The following is a 23146-nucleotide window of genomic DNA, read 5'->3' on the forward strand; positions in this document are numbered from 1 at the left end:
AAATACTATATATATTGGAATTAATATAACTTCCTTATTTGTAGAAGGAACTGGCATGTACCGGGTTAGGCTGTTTTCACCCAAAAAACGTATAAGATACATGATCAGAAAGCCCACTTTTATTTAAACAAGTTAAACTGCTTTACTAACACAATACCAAAGCAGTATGCACTTTCATTCAACGTAAGATTTTTTAAAAGCTATGATACACCGCAAAGAGAACTTGCATGCTACGGCAGTGAATGTTTTCTGGCAGTATCCATTGGAACCTCTTTGCTGTCCTCCTACCTTAAGTTTGAGGGGTGTATCTTCAATTGGGTGTATTTTACAACGCTCTCATAATACAATTATGTAAACTCTTACTATCAAAATAGCATAATACTGAAGGGTTGAGAATGGTCAAAGTGCGGCCACTGGATTGCATTCAACCTTCCACATTATTTTTCTGACCTTCACAAACCTGTACATAAATTTTATACGTGCACTTAAGGATGTATGTGGAGATCATGCTCTGAGCAGAGAGATGGAACGAAGACAAAAAAAGGATGCTGAAGCCTAGCTGAGTGGTGGCAAGTGCCTCTTGAAGGCTCATATTATATACTCCCCTATTTTCCTTGCTTAGTGGCTAGAATGCTTGTGCATCTTTCCCATCTACTCCAAATGTGACACTGATGGTCACACTATACATGCAAAGTTCCTGAAATCTTTCATGTTAAAAAGCAACCATGTGCACCTCTGATTTTTTTTTCCCAGGAGCATGGCACTAGATGGTTATTTATGTCTGAACAGAAACCATGTTGGCAAGATAATTATGGCAAGTTTGAATTTGCTGGTGGAAGAAATCATTATTAAGCAGTACCTAATGATGGGCACAATTCCCATTGCCCTTTGAATGCGCTGTACTTCAAAACTTTAAGCATGGTTACTTACCAAAGCATCCCACAGAGTCCAGTGGTTCTTGCCTAGCAAGTGTGGTTAGAACTGAAGTGTTAGGAGTGAGGTTTCTTGTGCATCTTGCACCCATTTTGGTAGTGCATATCACAGGAAGTGTTCTTGGTGGACTGGGTCCTCCAATAACTTGCCAGTTGTCAATAGCACCAACTTCACAGGCAGCATTTTATTTTGTAGTTGCTGGGCTGGGGAGCCCCGTCGAGCAGGAGGCCGCCCAGGTGAGGCGGCCAGACGGAACCCCCCAGGAACTTGCCCACTCACCCGGCGGTGGCGGTGAATGGCTCCATGGTGCAGCCGCAGGACCCTCCCGCCCCAAAGCCCTGTCAGGCGGCAAACGGGACACAGGCGGTGGCGGATGGCGGGGTGGGGACGGGGGGCGTAGCAGCCTGGCCGAGGAGGAGGCGGGGGGCAAGTTGGTCCGCAGACAAAAGGCACAGCTCGGGCGGGCGAAGCAGGAATGCCAGGATGGCGGGGAGGAGCCGAAGCAGTGCACGGCGAGGAGGAGGAGGGGCCTTTGCCTGAGCGGGCATGGGTCGTGCAGGCTGGGCGCTCTCGGGACACCGCTTCTGGTGCAAGCTCTGGTGGCTTGTCGCTTGTGGACCACTGTCCAGAGTGGGCGGGGCTTAAAAAGATGGTGCCCCCACGTGACTAAACATTTCGGCGCCAAAGGCAACTGTCCATCTTGCCCAATGGGCAGTACGCCACTGGGTGGAAAGCAGAGCGAACGGGACAGGGAGTGGTTGTTCTCGATGGGTCTTTGGATGCGATTTCTACCTGGGGGATTGTTTTGCTTCATATTTTGCTGGTTTTCAATGCCTCCTGCTTTCTGAGGAAGGGAACTTGATTGGATTCCGCACAGCCTATTTGTAACAAGTTGCAATCCTTACGAATGAACTGGTTTTCCCTTTTTGTGAAATAGTACTCTTGGGCCCCTTCCGCACATGCAGAATAATTCACTTTCAATCCATTTTAAGGCACTTGGCGGCTGGATTTTACTTGCAAATCTTCTTGCAAACAATTGTGGAAGTGGATTGAAAGTGCATTATTTTGCATGTGCAGAAGGGGTGCTATTGGACTCCGATCTATTTGTTTAATGAGGTGTACTTTATTTATTTGATTTATAGGCTGCCCTTCCTTGTTGCATGGGCTCATGGTACCTCAGGTCAATTAATAACTACAATGCTGAAATCAACAATTGCAATGCAATGTCACAGCACCTCAGATGCTAAAAATGACAAACAAGCCTGATTTTCCACCAGATTACTAGCAAAGGGTGTTTATTGTCAGTGAAAACACCAGTTTAAGGTTGGGAACCGTTCTGTTGTAACTTTTTACTCTAATACATAGATTCTCAGAATCTATGTTTTGTTCCTGTGTACAGGGAAGAGGGAAAAATGGTAATCTGGCCATTATTGGAATGGCCCTTTAAAAGCAATAGCTGGATCAGAAATAATGTTGTGTTATTTTCAAGGGGCTTTAACCCAATTAAATCAGTCTGTCAGAGATGTTCAAGAATCTTAACAAAATGTTTACTGTAAAGTTATAATGTGACCCATTTGCCAGCTGTTTGTCTGGCAAACTGCTAGTTTAGAAAGAACATACTTTCTCCAGGCAATGGTTAAAAGACTGTTCTAAGTTAAACATGCTCTAATTAAACATGTTCCTCTAGACTAGACTAGAGCAACTCGCTGTACACAGAACTGCCCTTGACCTGCTCCAGTAGTTCCATCTGGTACAAAATGCAGCTGCTAGGGTCCTTACTGAGTTCCCATCAGGGATGGAGGGAGAGGAAACTGCACCTGGGCATGATCTGCCCATGCACATCCCCTGCCCCGATCCACCCACACCTCTGGGAGGGGGTCCAGGGGGTTATTTTCCACCCCACGTGATACCAATGGCGCACGCCTGGGGCACGATGCCCCCTGCCCCATTGCATCTTTGCCACTAGACCCCATGGCAGGTGAACATCCACACAGTGCTCCGCCAGCTTCATTGGCTCCAGGTGCAGTACCAAATCAGGTTCAAAGTTTTGGCACTAACCTTCAAAGCCCTAAATGGTTTGGGATCTTCGTGGCTGGGGGACCGGCTCTCTCAATACATCCCCCAAAGTAGTCTCGCGCTTGGCGAATAACAACTTCCTGATGGTTCCTGGCCCAAAAGTTATCTGGCTGTTCTCAACTAGGATCAGAGTTTTTTGGCTCTGGCCTGGTGGAATGCTTTGTCAAGTGAGACTTGAGCCCTACGGGAGTTAGTACAATTTCACAGGGCCTGTAAGACAAAGTTGTTTCGTCAGTCTTATGCATAAGGACTTAAATGGTGTTCCAACCACCTGGCCTCTCTTTTCCTTCAACCCCCCCCCCCCCCCGTCCCTTTCCTTTTATGTACAGTTTGAATGTTCTGATTTTATGGGGGATTATAGTTCAAATTTTCCCCCTTGGTGGAAGTTGGTGGTGCTAAGATCTTGGTGAGTTTCGCAGGGCCTGTAAAACCGAGTTGTTCCACCAGGCTTTTGAAGGGCCCTTAACACCTATGGGACCCATTGCTTCCCCTCCTGGGAGGGTTTTAATGTGGATTTTATGGTGGACGCTGGTAATCTTTGTACTGAAATGCTGTATTTTAATGGGTTTTAATATTTTATAGTCAACGGAACCTATATTATTTATTTATCATTTGTATCTTGTTTATGTGCTCCATCTGTTGTTGTATCCTATGTTGTTGTACACCGCCCAGAACCCTTCGAGGGACCGGCGGTATATAAAACCAACCATAAATAAAATAAATTTAATTACATTGTTGCAATAGGTTTTGTTCAGTGGTGGGATTCTACTTATTCGCACCAGTTCGGTAGAACTGGCAGCTAATTTTTTGTCCAGTTCGGAGAACTGGTTGTAATCCCTCTGAGTCCTTTCAGAACTGGTTGTTAAATTATTTGAATCCCACCACTGTTTTTGCTCCTGGATACAAATAATGAAATTAGTTAAACGAAGCTGATAGCTTAATTGTGACAGTCATGAGTAAACAGAGGTGGGGAAAAAAATCTGATGAATGATCAAGGAACGCTTCCAAATGGAATAATTAATACATACTAGAACAGGGGTCTGCAACCTGCGGTGCTCCAGATGTTCACAGACTACAGTTCGCATCAGCCTCTGCAGCATGATCAATTGGCCATGCTGGCAGGGGTTTATGGGAATTGTAGTCCATGGACATCTGGAGAGCCGGAGGTTGCAGACTCCTGTTTTAGAAGATCTGTTGAAGATAAGAGAATATAGAAATAACAGATTCTGGAAAAATCCAAACAGTGATAAACAAACAACTGGAAAATTGACATTGTGTGCAGGAAGATTTTATTGAACAGATTGTTAAGAAATGAACACACAAGTACACACAGCGATTTATTTATTTATTTACTTAAAATAGCAATGACCAAAAAAGTCAGAAAATGAAATGTTATATAATAACAGAATTGCAGATCATAATGATCTTCCCCAGAGAACTTGGATAAAAATGGATAAAATCAAAAAGCAATGGAAATTTCCCTATACATGGCCCCATTGCATAGATTTTTTGATCTGCACTCTGAAGCTGTGCTCAGAATTAGCTATAAAGCTGCACTGTTTTTAGTCTGTGAGCCAGAGGTTTAGCAGGGGGGAAATGGTGCCCAGGGCAAAATCAGTCCCTCCACACTTCTGCTACACCTGCAGTAACAGCAGGGGCAAAGGAATGTTGGTGCAACACTCTTCGCTGCATTCAACCAGCGGATCCACCCCTCTGCAGGGCAAATCCACCAAGGTGGCCCCATGTCACCTCCAGTGATGGGTTTAGTCCCTACTTTTTCATTAGGTTGTTATCTGGGATCAAGTCTCACTGAGCTTTATGTAACAAGCAGAGGGTGGGGTTGCACCCACTCCTAACTTTGTGCTGGATTATGACTTCGTTCTTTTGGAGGTCTTAGTCCCTCTGCGTTTTTTCGATGGTTATAAAAAAGCTGCAAAACTCCAAAAAGAGGATTAAAAAGTTGGGGGAAGTTCTTTTTAGGGAGCAGGCATGCTCATAGAACACAAAGAAAATGCAAGCTGTTAAGTAAAGAATAAACCAAACCAAAGGGCTATTCTGCTTACCAAGGCATGAGTCGGCCAATTTTGGTCCATTTGCTTTTGCTAATGAAAAAGCCAGCAATGGGATCTGCAATCGCTCCACAGGCTTTCCCGACAGACAGCACCAGAGAGGCATGAAATGGAGTGATCTGAAAGAGCAAAGAGCACAGCCCACTTTATGAAATGCTTCTGTGACAATTAAACGGCACACAATCACTTCCAACAAACCAGATTTCAATGCCTTATAATATGGCAAGAATTTTATTATTGGGTATTGTTGGTAGGTATTTTTAAAAATTGGCTAGTTGATTCTAGGCTATACTTTTGATCATTTCTTCCTGTTTGCTAGCCTTTAATAACCAGCATGTGTTGTTATATACATATTTATTTAAACTTCTTTCTATTCTTTTCTTAAAATATAATCAAGACAGCTTTCAAACGGATACCTCCCTGATATTCTACCTTATTACAACGGCAAATTAGAAATATATTTGCAGCCAGCTTTGGGGCAGAGACATCCATAAACTGGTTCCCCATGGAGAACTTGCTGGCGGTCTGTGAAATAACAACAAAATTGGGAGGATAATTAAAGTCTTTCCAGAAAGAAGTAGAGCAACACATGTAGAATTAAAACCCAGATCCATCCACATTCCTTCGCAGCTTTAAGAGTCGCTTGCTAGCAAGTAGGCATTGCTACTTTTTGCACAGTCTTGTTGCTGAAATATTGCTTGTCAAGAAACTATTATTCAAACCTCTGTTTTCACCAATTATTTGACAGGAACATACAGCTCAGCTAAAGCACTGAAGAAATTTTAATTCTGAAGCCTTTCAGGCAACCTCCCACGCCAACTACACAATTATGGCAATCTGCAAAAGGCAAGCAATCTCAAATGTTTAAGAATTCCTGGTACATAGTATTTGAGGACTTGACTCATGCATTCATCTCAGCAGCATGTTTGCTTCCCACACCATTGTGGTAGGGAGTTGCTGATCTTTGAAGAGAATTTAACAAATTTCCAAACACTTCTAACCACAAGATGCTTTACTTTCCTGTACTTTCATCACCTGAGAGAATACAAATATCCACTGTTGCCATTACGCAGCTTCACAGAAAGTATTCAAATTTATCCTTAATTTAACCCAGCAAAAAACACATTATTACAAAAGATAACAAGCCCAATTCGGAGCAGGACTGTGTGGGGAAGGGCCTCCTGCCTTTCACCGTGCCTCAAAGTCCTAATCCGAATTGGGCCCTGCCGAGCTTTGAAATGGAGTTCTCACTGGGAACTCACAGTTGCAATATGGCTGCCAATTCCCGTGGGGACCCACATACATCATAGCTTGCTGGAAAGCTAGCAAATATTTATTTAAAGAATGAAAGTGTAATCTGCATAATTTAGATTTTGTTCACATATCTTTTTAAATTTTGTTCACATATCTGCAAAATCCATTCTGAAAAGGTGTTCATTGCCAACCAGACTCTTGAACAAAAGTGATCCTGAAAAAGGAAAGGAAAAATTTGTGATGTGAGCTCGCATAGCAATATTTGCTTCAAATATCAATGGTTGTGGCACACATACTTTCAAGGATGAGACAGTCACAGAGCTGATGACGAAGTTTTTCTTCGCACAGAGCAAAAGGAGCGAATGTTCCCGACCATGGGAATGGGAGAGACTTCTGAAAACCCCAAATGTACTGTTGCTTGAGGCTCACAACCGTTCAGATTGACCCCAAATGTGAGAGAAGTCGGCATGATCCCGCATAACCTTACAGTTATGCTTTTTCATTGTTTAGGTTGCAGTTCGTGTGGCGCACACAAGCGGGCAGAAGGGGACTTGCGCCTAACCATCACAGCAGGTTGACAGCTGGTGGCATGTACTGACAACGCAGCAGCTGCCATGAATATCTTGTTGCTTCTGTGGTATTTGTCTGGAGTTCTGGCCACCACACGCACGTTGGACTACTTTTCAGACATTGCAACACATGATCAGAGACAGATGTGCGGTACCCAGTAATGACTTTGTGCATGTGCTCACATTAGTGTTGCGGGAAACGTTGCAGCACAGAAGTCTTCAGTCCGTTGAATAATGCCATCCAAAGCCAAACGCTTGAAACAGAAGTCCACAAACAAGAGATCATAGTGGCGACATGAAGACGTCCGCGCGAGCAGGACATGGACACGATCATCTGTTCCAAATCTGTTCCGAATGGACACAAAACCAGCGGTGTGTGCCTAAGGGTACCCTTGGGCTGTAGATCGAGGCCAGCAGCAGCGTCTGTGAGTATGGAGGGAGACAGGAATGGGGCGCTGTGGCAACCAGCTGAAGTACTGTTGCTGCTGCAGGCTACACGGGACCGGGATCACTCGGCAAACGTTATGCGAGGTGGCAGGTCAGGAAGCGCAGAAAGATTCTCTCCCTGGTCTTGGGCAGAGAGGGTATCACAGGACCGCCATGCAGGTTCCAAGTTAAGTGGCACTCTCTGAGGATGGATTTCTTCGACATGACGGACGCGTGGTGCACCCCCACCTGGCAGATTGCCAGACTTCCTTGCCATGAGGCAGATTTGGTGTGCCCTGCAGGCGACCAAGACAGAGGGCGAGTGCCCCAATGTACCATGATTCCTGAGTCGCGTGCACGAACCCCTTGCCCTCCGCGCCCCTACCCTATTTCTGCAATGACAGTGTTGACCTGGACAGTGCACGCTCTATTTTCCTAATAACAGAAGGCGCACTCGGACGTGGACGTGAGAAAGCAGACAAAGAGGAGCAGATGGTGCTGGACAGGAGTTCAATTGAGGTGGAGGGAAGCCTGCGTGAGGATGACGAGCCTGTTGCAGGTAAGCGTGCCACCCTCTGCCGCACGTGGCTGGCTGTGCGGTGTCCGCTGACCACCACACGAGGGTTATGGTTAGAGCAAAAATGAAGATGACCAGGATAGCAGCAGCACGAGCACGACTGTTTCCAGTCATCATCATCATCATCATCAACCTTTTATTGGCATGAGTTTAAAATACAACAGAGAGGTTGAGGAGAATCAAGTAAAAATAAGTAAATAAAATAAGTAAAAGACATTTCCAGCAGTTAAAACAATAAATAAATAAATAAACTAAAATCTGTGTCGAATCTGTTGTGCCGGCGCCAGGAATTTGGCAACGTCTAGGGATCTCTGAGGAGACTGATCACAAAGCAGATAGAAAGATTTGACCTTGTCTGATGAGTAGGCATAGTTCTCAGTGTATGGGTCTATATATTGTCTTCTAGATGAAGCATATAGTTCGCAATCTAGGAGGATGTGCTCGATTGTTTCGATGGCTTTTTGTGAGCAAGGACACGTTCTTTGTTGGTATGGGATCTGGAGAAATCTGCCGCTCAGGACTGCTGAGGGTAGGACGTTCAGTCGGGCTAGCATTAAGGTACGTCAGAGGTACGGCGAAGAGATATTGTAGAAATACCTTGGTAGCCCTTTACTGAAGGAGGGAAGGTAGGAGCCCTCTGGTAAAATGCCCTTCATGTGCTGAGTAGAAAGCAGTTGGTTTTCGGCGTCAAGTAGCCTTAGCGACAGAAGTTTGACTATTTGCGCTTCGTCCATGTTTATGAAGAAATCTAAAGCGAAGCCTAACGAATTAATTTTTTTCTTGATCAGAAGACTCCAAGTGGAGAGATAGGAATCCGAAAGCATTCGCTTTGTTAGGCTGTCCTGTTCTGATCGAAAATGGAGGCGCAGCCAGTATCGAAGCGAGGAGAGCCATATACGTGTTTTGAGAAGATTTAGACCTAATTTCGAACATAAAGAGAGATATGACACGGTGTTCGAAATTCCAAGTAGTTTGCGAAAAAAGCTAGATTGTATAGACTCAAGAGGCTTTAGATTGTGATTTAGCCAGATTGGGGCACCATACAAGGTTTTTGGAATCAGTCTGCCATCAAAGGCTCTCACAGCTGCTGGGACACATTGACCCCCTTGGGAGTAGAAGAACCGCCTAATTGCTGCCGTGCACTGATTGGTGGAGAGGGAGATGTGCTTGTACTGCTCGGTCCAATTCAGATTATATTGGAAACGGATTCCCAAGTAGTTGAAACTTTTGACTTGGTCAATTCTGTTCGCACTGATAGACCATGCTGATGGCTTCCACGATTTTGAGAATGTCACAATTTTGGTCTTCTCATAGTTTATTGTGAGTTGATTGCATTCGCAGTAGTCTGCGAAGGTGTGGAGTAGACGTTTCAGGCCTATCTTGGTGCGCGAGAGTAGAACCGTGTCATCGGCATATAGAAGAGTGGCCAAGGGTGCGTTGCCAAGGATGGGAGGGTGAGCTCGAGCAATTGGAAGGGAATTTGGGAGGTCCTGTAGAAACAGGTTGAAAAGTAAAGGGGCAAGGACACAGCCTTGCTTGACACCCTTATTAGAAGTTATTTTGGGGGTGCATGAGCCAGTAGGATTGTAACGAATGCTGCAAGTGGTGGCAGTATAGAGTTTTTGGATGAGAAGAAGTAGACGCTTCTCTATCCCCAGCGCACTTAGCTTGTTCCAGAGAAGTTGCCTGGGGATTGAATCAAAGGCACTCCTCAAGTCGAGGAACGCGGCATATAGCCCGGAGTTCTTGGTTTTTCCATATTTCTCGGCGAGGTGCCTCAGTACCACACAGTGGTCGTACGTGGAGTGGCCCTTGATGAAACCGATTTGCTCAGGACCAAGTAAAGGAATGGCCCATTCCAGGAGTTTCTCGCGGAGGTGGTCCGCGTACAGTTTCCCTGGAATAGATAACAGGCTGATTGGCCTGTAATTTGAAGGTGTATCATAATTTCCTTTCTTGAAAATTGGAACAACGGTGGCCTTGGTCCAATCTTGGGGTAATTGACCACTATTATCAATTGATGAAAAAAGTTCAGCCAATATAGGAGCCCAATTTCCAGCATAGTTGGTAAAGATTTCAGGGAATAGGCCATCCGGACCAGGGGCCTTTCCATGTTTGAGTTTTCTAATGAGCCGGAATACATCGGTGGTAGTGACTCGAGGCCATCTGGGCAGGTCTTCAAGAGCAAGTAGCTCCACATTGGGTTGACTGGATTCTGGGTCAAAGAAGATTTTGTTATAGTGCTCCCACCATGTTGAAGAGGTGATAGAGGAGGCCGAGGTGAATGCGGTGGAATTGCAAGAGCTGCCCTTTGAAACGAGGTTCCAAAATTGTTTGGTGTTCTTGGCATTGATTGTGGCAATCAGATTGGCCCAGTTTTTTTGCACCAATTGCCTCTTCTTTATAATCAAGGCTTTCTGGAACTGGTTTTTGAATTGTTGGTATTCATCATATGATCTGGCAGTCGCATTTTCTACGAAGATACGATGAAGGGCTCTGAGGTGTGCTTTCATTTGATAGCACTCTTCATCAAACCACGTGGATGTTTTCTGTCCTGCGGCTGAGTATGGCACTTTGGTAGGAAGAGTGGCCTTTATCCAAGATGATAGGGATTCATACACCAGCAGAGACCCTTCTAAGGAGGAAATATCAGACATTTTTTGAGGGACTCTGACAGCAACCCTTCGAACCCTGCATTATCCAAAGCGAGTTTGCACCTAGGAGACCATTTGGTGCAAGGAGCCAGGATGGAAGTCATTGGCTTTGGTTGAGGATTTGCATGAGTTGTCGTTAGAGAGGTAAGAGTCATAGTTAGTTCCAGTGGTAAATGGTCGGCTGTTTCCAGTCAAGAAACGTTGGCGTCTCTTTCCACTTCTGGCTGTGTGCAATCGATGCCACGGAATTTTCAAATGCCAGCAAACACATTTCTATACAATCCTATACATTTATCTTGATTGGTATGTCGAAAACTGTAGATCTGAGACTGATGTACAGTAAGCGGTATGTGCTTAGCATGTATCCTCCACGTTTCATTTTCAAAGAGATGGCTTGCATCCTTTCGCAACAGAGCTGTGCATTATGTATGTTAGAAAAGCATGACAATATTGTTTTACCTATACCAGGGTGAGCTGGAATGAGATACTGGTGCCTTCTGCTGGCTGCAGCAAGCTGCCGGCACATTCCTCTCCCCTGCCTGGGGAGTCCGCGCGGTGGCAATGCTCAGCCCGATTGTCCCCATCCGCACCTCCTGTGACCCTGTATGAGTTGCTAGTGCCTGCAGCGTGATTTCCCGCTCTTCCTCCGGCTCCGTCTGACTTGCCGCCTTTGGCGTGGCTTTTCTTTTTGGCCGGTTCACGCAACTTTGCAGCTGCCTTCCTTGCCGGTTGCTGAGTGATTGGAGCCTATTCAGGACGCGGAGCCCTGGAGGCGGATCTCTCCACCTGAAGAAATCTCCCTTTCTCCCCCCCCCCTCCCTTCATGACGAAGTGCCTTTTGCTCATGTGCCGAATATGCATCATGGAAGGTGACTAACGTACACGTGAAAGGGTTTTTTTTACCGCAAGGGGCGTTTGTTGAATCATAGAGACCAGTAGTTAGGTAGAGCGTCAATGACGAAAGACCATAGAAAAAAGTCACCCAGCGTGTCTTGACCCCGCCCCTTGTTGTTGGATACCGTCGGTGACAGCGTTCTAAGGAAGGCCTCTGAGGTCCAGCACCCCCTGCGGCGGCCTCTGGCAGTCTTCCATTGTCAGTGGGATTTTTTGTTTGTTTTGTTAAGGCAAAAGTTGTGTGTAAGAATTCACACACACAACAGCATCCACACTTGCCATAAAATCCTGAGATGAAATTCCAGGGCTAGTTAGGTCCTTAAAATTATGACTTCCTGTTAAAAAAAAACCCATAACCCCTGGAGGAGAATACTGTTTGTCAAAAGTCCAGCCTAATTTAGTAAGGGGAACAAAGGGAAATATGGCAGTGTAAACAAAGAATGATCACCACACAATAAGATTGCCACCTGGCCCAATTTCAGTGTTCTAGTTAGTTTCCTTTTTAAAACCCAAGCATAAGGAAAACGAGGAGCCAGAGTGGTGTAGTGGCTGAGGTGTCAGACTAGGACAGGGGTGGCCAACCTTTGGCACTCCAGAGGTTCATGGACTGCAATTCCCATCAGTCCCATGTTTCTCCCACTTCCTGGGTTCCACAGGGCAGATTGGAGGCCCTGGAGGAACAGCTGCTTGACAACTGCCAGCCCTCCTCCTGGGGTCTTCCTAATCCAGTAGCGCATCCACAATGGCAGTAGCCTAGGTGGTAACGAGAACCATTCCCCACATCTAAGGTTCAAAAGTTTTTTACTAAAAATAAAATGTTACAAGTTTGTTTTAGCACTGCAGATCAAGCAAGGGGTTCCAAAAACAACTTAGAGATAAATGCAAATACTCTATCCCTTGCTCTTCAGGGGTAGGGAACCTGCGGCTCTCCAGATGTTCAGGAACTACAATTCCCATCAGCCCCTGTCAGCATGGCCAATTGGCCATGCTGGCGGGAAACTTGATGGGAAACAACTGAGCTAATCTAGAAACTGCAGGTCCCTGCTACTCTATAATACCTTAGGAGCTGTTACAATAGGGTAAGCTCTTAAGCTTAGAAGGTTACAGTCCTCAAAAGTTCCCACTACCTGGAAGGCTGGGTCAGCTCCCCAGGCAAGTACATCGTCCCAAAATGGCTGCTCTCTCCAGAGCCTAGGCACGTGCTCTGTTTCCTTCAGTGGACCAGCTAGAAGAAACCTCCCTCTCTGCTCCCAGGAGTTTTATCAGTTCCCAGGCCCCACCCCTTTTTGACCTGGATCAGTCAAGGTATCTTTTCCCCTTTGGTCAGATAGCCTTTCTGATGTCCTTCTAGCACAGGGGTAGGGAACCTGCGGCTCTCCAGATGTTCAGGAACTACAATTCCCATCAGCCTCTGTCAGCATGGCCAATTGGCCATGCTGGTAGGGGCTGATGGGAGTATCGGATTCCTGAAACATCTGAGGCTGCGGTCTGTTCTAACAACCCACTAGAATCCTCCAAATCAATGATACCTGCTCAGAGAAGGGGAGAAAAGGGGGGGAGGGAGAAGGAAGGTGCCATTTCCTCACAATTACTGATCAAATGATCTAGATTAGCCAATTCTATAAAACTCGACACGATTTCAGGTGATTCATTCCTAAGGATTCTTCTTAAGATTTTCTTGTGGTCTTCTTGCTTTTCTTCTGCCTTAGGCTGAATAGCCTTGTATTGTATTGTTTTTTTATACTTGCAACTGTCTAGAGCTGAGAGAGAAATGGTTTCATTATAATGAATTGATGCTTTAAGGTACATCCATCAAACATATCTGTGGTAGCTGCTTGAGCAAAACATATCCTCCAAGCCCAGACCAAACTGAACATATCCTGACCCACAACGTGGACACACTTCTGAACATGATTACTCTGCGCATTTCTGTACATGAAAACTGACCAGTGCATTGCTCAACATAAAGTGTTCAGCTTGTGTTTCTAACAACTTTAAGGTTCTCACCATTAAAGAAAGTCAGATTCTCTTTGCTTTGTCTTTAACAATTGGAAGATTAAAAACAGTTCAGCATCTCCCCTTTGTAGTGAAAGCTTTCCCTGTCATATGTCAGACTCTCACACAAATGAGTGGAAAAAGCATAGAAATTTTGCATGATTCTTTCCTGTCAGCATTCACCACCAAAAGTTGGCCTAACAGAGTCTTCAAAGCTCAACCTGAGAAATTCAGCTTCTACTGGGGGGGGAAGACATCTTGCTGGAGAGATATGCTCGTCACCACTTGCAGGAAGGCAGGGACCAATTAGAATTCTTTTTGCCGCCTCTTCCTGTCTGGGTCTCCACCTCTCTTTCCTCAGTATTTGTTCCTGCCTTTGCAGGGTTGGCAGCGTTACAGCTAGGCTCCACTTGCAATACTGTTTTTTGTGTGTGTCTGTGAGACAATCCCTTCCCAAACAACCTTGTATGTGTAATTGTTAGTGCTGTTTTCCCATATACTGGGAAGTGTGTGTGTCTTGTTGACTGGCAGACAACTTATCATGAGCAACTCCGGCTCATTCGGCTCCCCAGAGGAGTCTTTCTCAGGCTCAGCGGCAGAAAGGACCAGAGCCAAGAAACAGGTAGAAAGCTTCACTGCCCGGTAAGGGGAGAAGCCATAAAAGAGTAGGAAGCAGCTGGCAGAAGCGAGGAGAGGACCCCAGCCCAAGAAAAAGGAAAAATTCTTTCCAGTGCCAGAATACTACGTTAAGCGTATCAAGAAGGAATGGCTTAACCCGGCTGGTAGGAAAGCACTACCAGCCACCTTCAAAAAGACCTATTTATTACCCCTCCCATTTCACTCTATGCTCAAGAGCCCTCCCGTGAACTCCCCAGTAGCATACCTACACAGGGGGGGACTAGTAGCCAAAGAAGGAGAGGGATCCCATTAAAGACCCTCTTGACCATGAATCTGGAAGCTGCTTCTTGCGCGGAGTCTCATATGACTGGTTAGCAGCTATACTCAAATCCCTAACACCACCTGCATCCACAGTGTCCCAGAGCAGCCATGGAGTGGCTAAAAGAATCCTAGAAGGCTTCCCGAAGCGGCTGAAAGCGGCCCTGAGAGAAGGGAGTTGAGAGAGGAGTGCTAATAGCAAAAAGCATTGTTCTCTTAGATGCAACCATGGGCGCCATCACCTTAACAGCTAGGACTATGGCCTCCAACATGAGTGGCATAAGGCAGCGCTGAAATGCCTGGCTAAGCCCTTGGCAACACAGATACACAATCAAAAGCATGTTGTGGCAACCTACTCTTATTTTGGGAAGCAATGACCGGTAGGGGAACTAGACCAGGTGCTCATAGAAACCAAAGAAGACAAAAAGAGAGGCAATGCCCAAATCTGTCAAACCAAGAGAAAGAAATCCAAATGTTTCAAAAAAACAACATTTAGATCCCACAGAAGAACCCTACCTAGGGTCCCCAGAGGAAGGCACCGTCCCAGCTGGAACAGTCAGAGCAGTTTTCTGAAAGCCAGGGTTCCTTTTGGAACAAAACTAACTTTAAGCCCCTTCAATAAAGCAAGGCCAAGGAACTTCCAAGCCAGATCGTAACTAACAAGCAATGGCCTTGGACCCCCAGTGGGGAGTCAAGCCTTGTCAAAAGTCAGCCATCACTGGCAGGCAGCACTGCGATGGACAAATGGGTACAACAAGCCCAGGTACAAAGGCCATGGCTACACAATAGAGGCTTTGGTCAATTTCCAAGAATCGCTTTGTCCACTCCCACTGTCCAAAAAGAAGATCCCAAAAAAGGCAAAAAAATAACACTACAAACCATGAGACACTTACACAGTCCATATCCAGGCTATAGAGAAGCGTTCGATGCAGGGAAAAAATCACTAGGGATATATTCACACTTCTTTCACGGTCCCCAAAAAATCCAGGGGACCACAGAGGCAATGTTGAATCTAAGACACCTCAACAAATTTGTAAAAAAACACCAAAAATTCCAAGATGGAAACACTAAAAGGTCCATAGCCCTTGCCCTACAACCGACGGAGACTTTCTAGACGTCTCTGGATTTAGCAGAAAAAGCATACCTGCATGTCATGATCCACCCCTCCACAGAAGAGTTCCTCCCAGGTTTTGCGAGGTGGGGAGGAAAGGCACCTACAGTACAGAACCCTTCCATTTGGCTTAAGCGACCGCGCACGAGCGTTCTCAAAAATCCTACCTAGCACCCCATCATTCTGCTCAGACAACAGAGGGATTCACATATACATATACCTACCTAGGCGATATGTTGGTCCCGATCCAGGAACACTCCAACAGGGGAGTCAAGGATTATAGAAACAATTACAACAGGTCCTGCAACAACCACGGGTTCCCTCATAAAGCAGAGAAAAAAAAAAGCTCCCGCCGCCAAGCATAGCTTGATTAAGATCACTTAGGGGCCCTGATAGACACCCAGAGCAGATGCTCCTATTCATCCCCGGGGAAAAAAAATATCAAAAAATCCAAGCAGGCTACCAGAAAGGTAATTGCAGCAAGACAGCACTTTCATTATTGCAACTGGCAAGAGCCTTCTAGGGCCTATTCATATGGCCGGTGATATAGACTTGTCTCAATGGTGGCGCCTCCACGCAAAGACCTCTGCCAACAGAACTTTTCTAGAGACAGTTCCAGACAGACATCATCCTGAAAAAAAAGACAAAAAAGCTGATTCTGCCCACAGGCGGGTCAAAACCAGCCTCCTCTGGTGGCTGAAACAAAGCAACCTCAACAAAGGAAGAAATATCTTCCGCGAACTCAAGGCCACAAGGATGCTTCACAGACGCCTGCCTCATGGGTTGGGGAGCCACCCTAGACAGAACAGTTTGTACAGAGGACACACCTGGTCAACACCAAGGAATCCAGATTGCCCATAAATCTGCACTGGAAACAAAGAGCCATTCTCCTAAGCGTTGGAACACTTCCAACCCAGTCTCAGGAAAAAAGCACGTGATAGTCAAGGAACGAACGAATGTCACGGCAAAAATGTACTATAAACAAGCAAGGAGGATCCAAGGTCAAAACTACTCCACCCAGAGGAAGCGACAAAAATCCTCCACTGGGCAGGGAAAGAATAATGTTGTCCCTGGAAGCACAGCACATCAAGGGAGAGAAGAAACAAAAGCAGACTGGTTGGAGCAGGCAACAAATCCAGAGGAGGGAAGTGGCAACTCAACCCCGAAGCGAATCTTCAGAAGGATCACAAACAAACTAGGACTACCACTAGTGGACCTATTAGCATCTCGAACAACACCCAGAAGTGGAGCTGTTCATGACCAGGTTCTTCTTCAACCACAGAAGCGATAGAGCTTGCGGATGCGTTGACAACACCCTGGCCTATAGGGCTGATGTACGCCTTCCCTCCGTTTCCGCTAATACCCAGAGTGCTGAGGAAAATAAAACAAGAGAGAACGCGGCTATACTGATAGCACCAAATTGGCCCAGGGAGACCCTGGTACTCTTCCGATTCAGAAATGATAATAGCACCTCCAATGCACTTGTGCCGGAACCCGATCTTCTATTTCAGGAGTCCGATCCAGCTTCCCCAGAGCCAGAATGGCTACAACTGACGTACGTGGCTTGTGAGGAGGCGATTGATCGAAAGGGTTTTTTCCAACAAGGTGTAACTAACACCATCTTGGCAGCCAGCAATGCGCGTTCCACAATTAACATCTACAACTCATCATGGAAGGCGTTAGGTGAAGTAGATGCGCATGTCCGCGCTGTGAATCCGGAACACCCATCTGTACAGAACCTCCTAGAATTCCTCCAAGCGTGGATTTGACCTTGGGCTTAAGAGCTCCACTTTGAAAAGGCAGCTAGCGGCATAGCAACAGTGTGCCCAGCCATAAATGCTTGCAGCCCATCCACGACACAAAAAAAGACATTTATGGCCTTCCTCAGGGGAGTCCAAGTTTATTACAACCCTCCCACGGTGCATAGATTCCCCATCCTGGAATCTTCACACAGTGCTAACAGCCCTCACACAAAACAGCCGTTTGAACCAATCCAAACCACAAACATGAAGTGGGTAAGAATGAAGACCTTATTCCTAATAGCCATCCACATAGAGGCAGGAGGGTCTCGGAACTTCCAAGCTCTGTCTGCTAACTCCAAATTATATGCATCTTCCCACAAAGACAGAGTTACCCTGAGACCAGACCAGGGGTTCATTCCCAAAGAGTGAACTCTTCGTTCCATAGGGGACAAGACATCACGATTCCCAACTTCATGCCAAACCCAGAGCACCCGAAAGAACACTTATGGCATACTCTGGATGTCAGAAGAGCTTAAAGCCTTCTTGATAAGATCTGTAAGGCAAATCAGAAAATCAGAAACCCTATTTATCAACATTCCAGCCCCCCAAAGGAGGGACTCCCCAATGTCCAAAGGCAGCCATATCAGTTCTGCCTTAAAAGCAGCTTGATAATTGAGCGCATACAAAGCCAGCGGCCTACCAAGTCCGCCAGAGGTGTCCGCTACACTCAATCAGGGCGCAGCAACCAATGCAGCTCCTAAGAAACCGGCTTCAGTGGAGGGAGATATGCAAAGAAACAGCAACCTGGTGCGTCCTATCTCCTCCTTACATTAAGACACTATAAGCTCCAGCTCAATTAGCAGTAGGACAAGGAGGTGGCCTTTGGCAAGAGAGTTCTGAAAGCGATCATGGGAGATTAAAGGAGACCCACCCTAATTGGGAACACTGCTCGGGGAGGTCCCCAGCAAGATGTCTTCCCCAGTAGAAAGGAGTCCATTGGATTACTTACATTGAAGGGCTTTTCTGCTGGAGGGAAGGAAGACATCTTAAGCTCCCTCCCTAGTCTCTATTTCTTTCCGATGATAAGTTTAGAACACCAATGTAAAATAGGTTGAGGGTAGGATGGAGCCAATACATGCTGTAGTTATTGTTGTGTTCAATGTTGTGATAGTTTTATTGATCCGTTCTATGTTGAGTGGATGTTTGAGTGGGTCTCATTCCTACTGCTGTGTCAGACGGGATACTGAGGAAAGAGAGGTGGAGACCCAGACAGGAAGAGGCGGCAAAAAGAATTCTAATTGGTCCCTGCCTTCCTGCAAGTGGTGACGAGCATATCTCTCCAGCAAGATGTCTTCCCTTCCCTCCAGTAGAAAAGCCCTTCACGGTAAGTATCCAATGGACTCTTTTCCCCTCCATTTTGTAATTCTTGTAACATCTCCCAGACAAAGAATTCCACAGAACTTGAAAGATCTTGCATAATTTTGTTTCTTGTTCTTTGCTTTGTCTTTAACAGTTGTAAGATTAAAAAACGATTTGTAGTGAAAGTTTCCCCTACTGTATTTTGGACTCTCACACAACTGAGAGGAAAAAGCATAGAAATGTTGCATGATTCCTTCCTGTCAACATTCAACACCAAAAGCTGGCCAGCAGGGTCTTCAAATCTGGACCTGAGAAATGTAGCTTTTCCCCTCCATTTCATAATTTTTGTAACATGTCCCTGACGAAGGGCTCCATAAAACTTGAAAGGGATTACATATTTTTGTTATTTTTCTGGAGATTTTTTTAAAAAATATTATCAACTGAAAGTTTGGAAAAAGGGGAAAGTAGAAGGTTGGTAGATCATTAATGGCGATGGAAGATTCCTCATGGCGACCCCAGTCACCTGAAGAAATCTTCCTTTCTCCCACCCTCCCTTCATGACGAAGTGCCTTTTACTCATGCGCCGAATATGCATCATGGAAGGTGACTAATGTACGTGTGAAAGGTTTTTTTGCCGCAAGGGGCGTTTGTTGAATCATAGAGACCAATAGTTAGGTAGAGCGTCAATGACGAAAGACCATAGAAAAAAGTCACCCAGCTCGTCTTGACCCCGCCCCTTGTTGTCGGATACCGTTGGTGACGGTGTTCTAAGAAAGGCCTCCGAGGTCCAGCACCCCCTGTGGCAGCCTGGTGCAGGGCATGGTACCAGGGCAGCTCCATCACCTCTTCCTCAAAGCAATGCTAGGAGTGGATTGAGCAGTTGGTGGGCTCAAGAAAAAACCGATGTCGTCCTACCCAACAGCCACCGAATTGCAACTCTGTTGAGGTGGAGGGCATGGAGGTATGTGTAAGGGAAAGCCACGCGGGCGGGCGCAGGTAAAGCAGAAAGGCTAAGATGATTGGAAGGCGGGGCCAAAGCTCCAAGGAACTTGAAGTGGGGCCAGGGTGATGGTTGATGGTTTGGTGGGATATTTGGTACGGTCGAGCCCCTTAAGAACTGCCACTGTAGCGGAAGGGGAAGAATATTTCCCGCCCGAGTTGCCGCCTTCACGTTGTCTCCCTTGAAAAACAATCCTGTGGAACCTTCCCCCCCGTCAAGTCACTTTTTCATTCTAAGTGGAACCTGTATAGATGCCAAGGTAGAAGAGGTCAGTGAGGAGAGCCAAGCCATGCCCCCTGGTATTTAGCATGCAGCGAGCAAGGTGTGCTGATTACAAAGAGCCTTGCAAGTAACCAGCCCTGGTGCTTTTGGTGGAATGTGGGGAGTGGGTCTGAGAAGGGGTGGGCCCCAATCAAAGGGATGTAGCTTACTGGGGGATAGGCAGGGTTTTGTGTGCATGCACCCCTGGGACCACCCACATAAAGCAAGGGTTAACCACATTCAGGTATGCCCTGGGACCCCTGGAATGATCACTGATCTCCAGACTACGGAAAATTGGCTGCTTTGGAGGCTGGGCGGTGTTCTAGGGTTGCCAGCTCTGGGTTGGGAAATACCTGGAGATTTGGGGAGATTTAGGGTTTGGGGAAAGACCTCTGTGGAGATTAATGCCTTAGAATCTAAACTTCAGTGCAGCTTTTTTTTCTCCAGGGGAACAGATCTTGGATGTCTGAAGATCAGTTGCAATAGTGGGAGATCTCTGGGCGCCAAATGATGGTTGGCAACCCTATTCCGCTATCCCCTGCTAAAGTCTTGCCCTTCCAAGGTTCCACCTCCAAATTTCCGGGAATTTCCTGACCTTCAGTTGGCAACACTTGGGTGCAATGAGACCAATCCTGTTCTTGGTGGCACCCATCTGCTTCTTTCTTTCCTGAAGGAATAGTCCAACCCTGGCTTTTTCCATTAGTCCAACCCTGGCTTTTTCCATCTGGTAGAAGCAGGAGGTGCTTCAACTGGTGATGGAGAGGGGCTCACTTGAGAGCGGTGTGCCTTGTGCACAATCACCCGCCAGATCCACCTTCCCCTTCTCCTGTGGCCACCTGGACCAGTGAACAAGTCTCCTCCTTGCTGTGGTGGAAAGAGCTGTTAAGTCACCACTGACTTAGGCTGACTCCACAAAATGTTCAAGGCAGGTCCTTCAGGACCAGTTTGCCGTTGCTTGCCTCTGCATAACAAGTCCGGACATCTTTGGTGGTCTCCTAGCCAAGTGCTAACCGGGGCTGACCCTGCTTAGCTTATGAGATCTGATGAGATCAGATCAGCCTGGGTCATCCAGGTCAAGGCACTCCTTGTTACTCATTGCAATATTGTGACCCAGATGAGGAGACAATATCCAGGCATAATGCAAGGCAGGGAGCTATTTTAGAGTTTTTGTTGATTGCATGCATGTGTGGCTGCACACATACACGCACACAATCAGCGATCCGGCATACTGCATACATATAAAAAGTCATGATACTTAAAATGTAATTGAAAACCCAATGTGTGTTTCAAGGGCAGCCAATCACGATGACTTCGTATGGTGTTCAAGGCAAGAGACAGTAAGCGATGGTTTGCTGTTGCCTGCATCTGCATAGCTGTCCTGGACTTCTGGGTGGTCTCCCACTCAAATGCTAACCCTGACCCTGCTTAACTTCCTAGATCTGATGAGACAGGGCTATCTAGGTCCAAAACCAACAAGAGAACCACTTGCATAGCAAGTTCTACCCAATCACTTACTGATTGGTTCCCCACCTTGGGACATGGACAATATATACCCCACTAAAACATTCCCTTCTCACTGGACACAGCGTGTAACAGACTTCCCTCTGTGATACACCTCTGAAGATGCCAGCCACAGTGGCAGGTGAAATGTTAGGAACTAGATCTACCAGACCATGGCCACACAGCCTGGAAAACCCACCACAATCAAGAGAACCACTGTTCTCCATCTTTCTGGAAGAGGGATCCAGATGCAGTAAATCCACACTAGTCATTATCCAGCTAGTGGGCAACTCTAACAGAAAGTGTTCCTTTTTCTTTCTTGGGTTTAGGTTTTCAAGACCATTTTACATATTATATAGAATAAATGAAGGTGAGACACCAAACATGAACTTAGGGGAGCAGTTGCTGTTTATTCCTGTCTTTCCGAGAAGTGTGTCGGTAGGATGCCTGTGTGTTCATGGTTGTGGTATTCACGCTTCACATTTTTAGTAGTATCCTTAAAACAACTGAGGTGCATTTTATATACCACATATGAAGCGGCTGTGTTAATTTGGTCCAAAACCTTTGGAGGCAAAAAGGGAGAGAGGTGTAGTCATACAAAAGTTCTACAGAGTCCTTTCAAGAAGCAATCTTGTGCCATAATTGGTGGAGGTAGCACTCAGTCAGAATTTTTCTACAGTGAAAAATAGCCAGCAATTCTTAAGCAACTTGAAAAAGTTATTACATGTGCACATCTCGCATTGCAACGCAAGCCGATGTAATCAACCACAGGCCATTGCAAAAGCCATGAAACGTTGTTTCTCGAAATAGAAGAATATGGTACCCGATTTTCCCCCTTTCCCCCTAATTTCATTTTTTTTAATCCAAAGGGGACTTTTTTCTGTATTTTTAGGATAATATTTTGATGACAATAGGCATTAGTGGTTGACAGATTTCATCTAATTAACCATTATGTAGCCTGCTGATACTATTAGATACTATGGATCTTTAGCTATAACTTTTCAAATTTCTAAACAAAAAAGCTAAAAAAAAAAAGATCCTGGCCAGATCAAGCTAAAAATCCATCTAGTCCCACATTTGTTTCAGATGTCGACGGCCAGTTGCTTGGAAACTCACAAGCAGGTCTTGAAGGCAACAGAAGCACATGGACAGTATATTATATTTTTTCTTAATTATATTTATTTAGTTGCTGCTTACCCAAAGTGTCTCACAGCAATAATTTAAACAACGTCATAATAAATAAGTTTAAACACAACATAAATGAGATAATAGGTATTAGATACCTGGCATATTGTGAACAGTTCAGGGCACTGCAATTCAAGAAGGATATTGACAAGGTGGAACGGGTCCAGATGAGGGCAACCAAAATGGAAAAAGATCTGGAATCCATGCCCTACGAGGAGAGACTTAGGGAGCTTGGTATGTTTAGTTTGGTGAAGAGAAGGTTAAGAATTGACATGATAGCCATGCTGAGTTATTTGAAGGGATGCCATGTTGGTGAGGGAGCAAGCTTGTTTTCTGTTGCTACGGAGACTAGGACCAGGAGAAATGGGTTCAAGGTGAAGAGATTCCACGCAAAATCAGGAAAAACTTCCTGACAGTAAGGGCTGCTCGACAGTGGAATGCACTACCTCGGAGTGTGGTGGAGTCTCCTTCTTTGGAGGTTTTTTAAAGAGAGGCTGGATGACCATCTGTCAGGAGTTATTTGATTGTGTGTTCCTGCATTTCAGGGGGTTGGACTTGATAGTAGGTATGAGGATCCCAGACCTTAAAGGGCTTTGAAAGTTAAA

At 45.8% G+C, this 23146-nt stretch overlaps 1 protein-coding gene across 2 annotated transcripts in view; it reads left to right on the forward strand.

Annotated features, from left to right (window-relative positions):
* Positions 1–23146, forward strand: part of LOC125434191 (WD repeat and coiled-coil-containing protein-like) — a 37004-nt gene that overhangs the window by 2311 nt on the left and 11547 nt on the right. The window contains exon 2 of one of the 2 annotated variants that reach the window (XM_048499219.1): positions 6843–7886. The exons of the other annotated variant lie outside the window; for it this stretch is intronic. The gene's annotated coding sequence lies outside the window, so the exon portion shown is untranslated. The remainder of the gene's footprint in view (positions 1–6842; positions 7887–23146) is intronic. 2 annotated transcript variants of the gene reach the window in all.

The sequence above is a fragment of the Sphaerodactylus townsendi genome, linkage group LG01 (genome assembly GCF_021028975.2).
Source record: "Sphaerodactylus townsendi isolate TG3544 linkage group LG01, MPM_Stown_v2.3, whole genome shotgun sequence".
Taxonomy (NCBI): domain Eukaryota; kingdom Metazoa; phylum Chordata; class Lepidosauria; order Squamata; family Sphaerodactylidae; genus Sphaerodactylus; species Sphaerodactylus townsendi.